Raw genomic sequence first — 6411 nt, forward strand, 5'->3', positions numbered from 1 at the left:
ACCTTCTTAACAAGTAGAGTAAAAACTTCCAGTTCATATGATCATATGCCTTTTCCACATCCAACTTACACAAGAGACCGGGTTCCCCAGATCTGATGCGGCTGTCCAGGCATTCATTGGTAATAAGAACCGAATCCAAAATATGTCCGCCTTTGATAAAAGCATTCTGTAGATTGGAAATGACCCAATCCACAAAGGAGCGAGTACTCATCATCCTCCTCCTCTCTATATCTCTTCATTATTCCTTGTCAATCTCAGAAAAATTTCTTTAATTGCTTCCAAGGGGGTACCTGAAAACGATCCACACATCAGACATGATACTAACCCTAGTGTTAAGTGCTAAAATATTCATATTTTAAGCCCTTAACTTACATGTGTTAATCCTTTAGTTTGGTTAATTTATGCCATTTTACTTCCTTTTTGTATTTTCTTTGTTTTTTAGGTTTTTGGAACAAAAGAAAGCGTTTCCGGAAAAGTTCCAAGCTTAAAGGGAAAATTGGGAAGACCTAGAAGATATGGTTAAACTTAACTAATCATGGTTAAGTTTAATCAAATAAAGAAAAGGATTAATTCAGAATTTCTCAAATTAGAGTCAAAATCGGATTGGATTCAAATTTGGATTCTGCATACGTCACGGTATTTTGGCCATAACTTTCAGCTCAAATATCCGATTGATGTGATTCAAGTGGAATTGGAAATCTAACTTAAATTTATACAAATAATTGTGAAATATCATTTTCCTAATTCGGACCTCCTCAATGCCAAAATCGCCCTGCAAGATAGGAACGCAATTTTGGGCGAATCCTATTCCGATTTGGACTTAAGTTTTCTTTATCCTAATTAGACTTGTACTTAAATCTCCGAAATTTTTAGGATTACTAGGGCTTCTAGGACTCTCCTAAGCCCTATAAATAGGCCTCTAAGCCTTGAGAAAAAGGGACACACCGCTTCCTAGAGCAAGAAATCAGAAAATTGTCTTTGGAGCTTAGAAGATTGTATTTAATTGTCTTTGGAGCCGCTAAACCCCTTCGTAGGGTGTTGATGTAACCCTATCCAAGTACAATGGTTTGATTGTATTTAATTTCTAGATTTTCAATTTATGCATGTTGATTGTATAACTATGAGAATTGCTACCTTTTGATTCTGTTCTTAATTATTAAATGCAATTGTTCTTAAATTCCAAAATCAATATTTGTGAAATTCTTCTATTGTCTTAGAAAGTATTTTACTTTTGTTGATCTCAAATCATTCTTGTTTTCTATGATTATGAGGATGATGGTTATACAATGAATTTAATTGACATATGATCAATAGGATTTGATAGGCCATGCCTAGGGAAGACGGATTGTACTACATCCAAGTTTAGTATAATTTAGGTAGACAATCCGTGCCAATGGAAAATGGGTTACACTTATTCATTGATTGTATGTACCATGTTAAAGAATTTGATAATTTATACTTAGGGAAGACGGGTCGTACCGCATCTTAGTGATTAGGTGGATGATCCGTGCCAACCGAAGATAGATTATGCTTATTCTTTAATAAGGTAGTTTCTTGTTTATTTATAACATGTATAGAATGAATTTCTGGGATTAATTATGATTAGCCATTGTTGTGCAGATAGAGGTGAAATCAATACCCTTCATTCTCTCTGTCTCTCTTATTTTATATTTCTTTTATTTTCATGCACTTTAGTTTTAAATAAAATAAAATAAAATATCTTTTTCATTAAGTTAATTTTAATATTTGAAATTTTGATAATAAAACCTCTGTAGTCCTTGAGGTTCGACATCCTCAATATAGCCCTATCCTACGGGATTCGTCCTATTGCGAGTGGTTATTTTTATAATTGATATTTTTGGTCACAAAAATACCACATCAATTTTTGGCGCCGTTGCCGAGGACTACTTAACGGTTTCATTATCTAAATTTGAGGATCAATTTTAGCTTAATAATTTATTTTTCTCCTTTAACTTGCTAACGTTAATCTGTTTTGTGTTTTGTTTTTATTTTATTTTAGAATTTGCAAACAGGTCCGTAGCTGCCTTCTCTGTGACTGCGATCGAGCGCAAGTCGCGTGCGATCGAGCGCACGGACGCCTTCCAGCAGGAATCAAGCCAACAGCACTCGAGCCTTCCCTTCCCGCGCTGGCACCCACTTACGGCAGTGCGCTCGAGCGCACACGTGCGATCGAGCGCACTTGCGGGAACCTGCATCCAAAACCCTAAGTGCATCTAAGGCCGTTTGTGAGCTTTGCTTTTCTGTTTGTGCTTATTTTGTCTATTTTTTTTTTTTTTTAATTTTCTATTTAGTTTATGCTAGGTCGTCGTTCTTTGTCTTTTCCATTAATTTCTTGCGACCTTGAAATTGAACACACTCTTAGACAAATTAGATCCCAAAGGACTCCTAATTTGCTATAAGAGCTCTCACTGAGACCATGGGAGACGCTAACCACGTGGCTTTGCAAGATCATTATCTTCCTACCACTTACACCACTCCCACATGTCTCCGGCTGCCAGAAGTTACGGCAGCCCATTATGAAAATAAGCCCAGCACTATACAAAGTTTACCTTCTTTCCTAGGGCTTAGCACTGAAAACCCTTATGACTTTCTCAGTGATTTCGAAGCAATTTGTTCTACCGTTAAAATGAATGGATTCACTGAGGATGCCCTAAGGATGCGTCTTTTTCCTTTTTCCCTTGAGGAAAAAGCCAAACATTGGTTCCAGTCCTTAACACCCAACTCCATCACTTCTTGGGCTCAATTATAGCAAGAATTTTTTAAGAAGTATTTTCCCATAGGAATGACCAATGACACTAGGAGAGCTATCACTGGCTTCTCCCAATATGAGGGAGAAGATTTCCATGAGACTTGGGATAGGCTACAGGGCTTACTTAGATCATGTCCACACCACGATGTCCCAAAATGGCAGCTCGTATAGTGTTTCTATGATGGCCTGACCGAGTCCAATAGAAAAATGGTAGATGCATCTTGTGGGGGAACATTCATGTTATAAAGTGAAGATGAAGCATGGTCTATGCTTGAAAATTTGAGTAACAATTCTCTTCAGCAGGTTTCCGCCAGACGAAGGGCACCAGCACCTAAAGCACTCAAGACAGAGAGTTTGTATGAAGTAGGTCATTCCTCAAACATGGCCAGCCAAGTGGTTGAGGCGATCACCAAGAAGCTAGATCAAGTTTTGATGACTGCTGGTTTTGCTCCTAATACTGCCCACATGCACACACCACATGAATCTTGCTCATTTTGTTCAAGTCCTACGCATCATGTAAATAACTGCCCTCTTGTTGGAAATTTTACTAATGTTGCTAATGAGCAGGTTAATGCAGCTTTCGCCAGATCGGGTAATGATCCATATTCTAATGCTTACAACCCCGGATGGAGAAATCATCCAAATTTCTCATGGAAGAACTCAAATTCAGGCAACCCAGCCCCATGGCCACACAATCAAGCTCAATCCAACAGGCAGCCCTACCAACCTCATTCCACTTACCGGCCTCCACAGTTGCAATACCAGGACGCACCACCTCCCCCAAATTCTAATTTTGAGGATCGAATGCTAAAAATGATGAGTGAGCTGGCGGGATAGATAAAGCAGACAGTGAAATCTCAACGGGAGATAGTGAACTCACATTCCTAATCCGTTGCCAAGCTAGAAGCTCAAGTCGGACAACTTGCCAACACCCTCAACAAAAGGGACGAAGGAAAGCTTCCAAGTCAGCCAGTGGTAAATCCTAAGGAGCACTACATGGTAGATGAGGGCACTTCATACCATCAGCAAGTTCAAGCCATCACCACCTTGCGAAGCAGAAAAATAATTGACTATCATGTGGAGGAGAAGAAGGATGAGCACATGGAGGTGGCACAGAATCTGTAAAATGATAAATGCAAGCAAGTAAGCAATGAGGCTTCGTTATCAGCACCTCCCACTCCAGAGATTCCATATGAGCCACGGGCCCCCTTCCCAGAACGTCTCAAGGTACCTTCCCACTTTGGGAAACAAGGAGAGAAGATACAAGACATGATGGAAACCTTCAAGAAGGTTCAAATCAACATCCCACTCCTTGATGCCATAAGGCAAATTCTAGCTTATGCCAAATTTCTTAAGGACTTGTGCACTCAAAAGAGGAAGAATCAAAAGCGCATTCCCAAGAAGGTCATTCTCACCAAGCAAGTAAGGTCTTTGATTCAGCATAACACTCCTCCAAAGTTCAAAGACCCTAGAGCGCCTACAATTTCGTGCGTCATCAGAAACACTAAGATTGAGAGAGCTCTCTTCGACTTAGGAGCTGGTGTTAATTTGCTTCCATACTCGGTATATCAGAAATTGGGCTTAGGGGAATTGAAGCCGACAAGTACTGTCTTGCAATTGGCTGACCGCTTGATCAAGAAACCCCGTGGGGTTGTGGAAGATGTCATTATCAAGGTGGACAAGTTCTACTTTCCAGTTGACTTTATAGTTCTGGACACATAACTGGTCTTAAATCTAGTGAAGCAGATTCCTATCATCATTGGACGTCCTTTCCTCGCCACAGCCAATGCATGCATCAATTGTCGGACAGGAGTAATGAAGATCTCCTTTGGGAATATGAAGATCAGACTGAACATCTTCAATGCCTTCCAGAATGCACCTGATTAGAATACATGTTTCTTTTTGGATGACATTGGAGAAACTGTTGAAGACCCACCTCTTGATCCTCTACCTGAAGCCCCATCATGGAGCAACCCACTGGAGCCTATGCCTCTCACTTCAAGTATTCCACCACCTGATGACAACCCCACAGGGGACATATTTCATTAAGAGGTTGCTGAAGTGGATTTCATTGGGGTGAAATTTTTTTTGACAAATTCCCTAGCTACCCCAATTTTTGAGAACTCCCATAGAGACAAGAGGTTGATCATGAAACCAGTGCGGGACAAATACCCTGAACATCATCATGGGGAGCATCAAGACCTTTTAGCTAAGAGAAGCAATTTCGGTAGGTTAAGAGGAATCATCTTCCTTGTGGAGTGCTACATGATCGTAAAGAAGAAGGGATGGAAGAGCTTGATTGGACTTCTGAAGGATCGAGGTAAGATCCTTCAGGACTTGGAATTACATTGAGAAATACCTCATAGGATCGAGCACAGGCCTTGTGCGCTCGACTCCTCATTCCACTAGGGTACATGATCTCCATCCAGGTTTACTTTATCCATTATTGTTTCCTTCCTTGATTATATTTTTACAACGATGTGTGCACTTGATTGGTATTTGGTTGAAGTATCACTTTGTTTTTTTTTCTGGACATGTGTTTTTGCATTCAAGTTTGGGGGTGTCCAATGAGCCATGCTATTTCAAACAATTCGTCCATCTCCCAAGTAAATTCTTTCCATATTATACACACATTGGGGACAATGTGTAATTTAAGTTTGGGGGTATGGGGGACACTTTACACACACTTTGTCCCAGTTTTATTTTATTTTTATTTGTGAAAAATCAAAAAGAAAAAAATATATGCATGTTCATGTTTGTCTTAAAATTTTGGTTGATCTTAAAAATTGTGATTTGATTTCATTGGTGAGCTTAAAATTTTGAACACATGATCTGATAATTGAGTTTTTCAGTTTGGTTACTTGCTTAGGACAGTTGAGAATTCACATGTTTGATCTAATCTTACACAGGCACATTAGCACATAATTTGTGTGGTATGACATGAAGTCTTATGTGTGTGTATCTATGTCTTGGGTGAAACTGGGTGATTTATTAGATGAATACTTTGGCATATACATATGTGATAAAAAAAATAAAAGAAAAAAAAAGAAAAAAAGAAAAAGAAAAAAGAAATCACTGATAAGCTTTTCAATAAGTAAATGGGCGTCTTGCCTCAAAGCATTTAGTGTTCACGCCAAAAGATGAAAAATTTTGATTTGATTGGTATCATGGTTAGTTTGGTTTCGTAGCCTTTTTGACTCGAGTTAGTAAGTCCTAGGGGTGTCTCTACACCTAATGCCCTAAAACCATCTGGTTTGGGAGTCATTGACTTAACACTCGTTACATGGGTCAATTAGAAAGCTTAAGGGAACCAAACATTGCACAACCTGACGAAAAAGAAAAAGAAAAAAAAAAAAAAGGAAGAAGAAGAAAAAGAAAAATATGCCATTGTTGTTCTTTCTAATAGGGATTTCAGTAAACTTTGAGATATGGAGACATTGCACATTGGAAATACTTGGAAGCTTCATATTTATGTACTAGTTCACCTTATATTGTTTCGAACTTGTGATACCTTAGCATGTCTTTTATAAGTAATTAAATTTTAAAATTTCAATTCATGGTGAAGATGGAGTTTATTCTTTTAAGCTTGCTAATGAATGAAAAATCATGGTTTTGAGTGATACCTTAAGTTTTGGATAACA

Source organism: Corylus avellana, chromosome ca1 (assembly GCF_901000735.1).
Source record: "Corylus avellana chromosome ca1, CavTom2PMs-1.0".
NCBI lineage: Eukaryota > Viridiplantae > Streptophyta > Magnoliopsida > Fagales > Betulaceae > Corylus > Corylus avellana.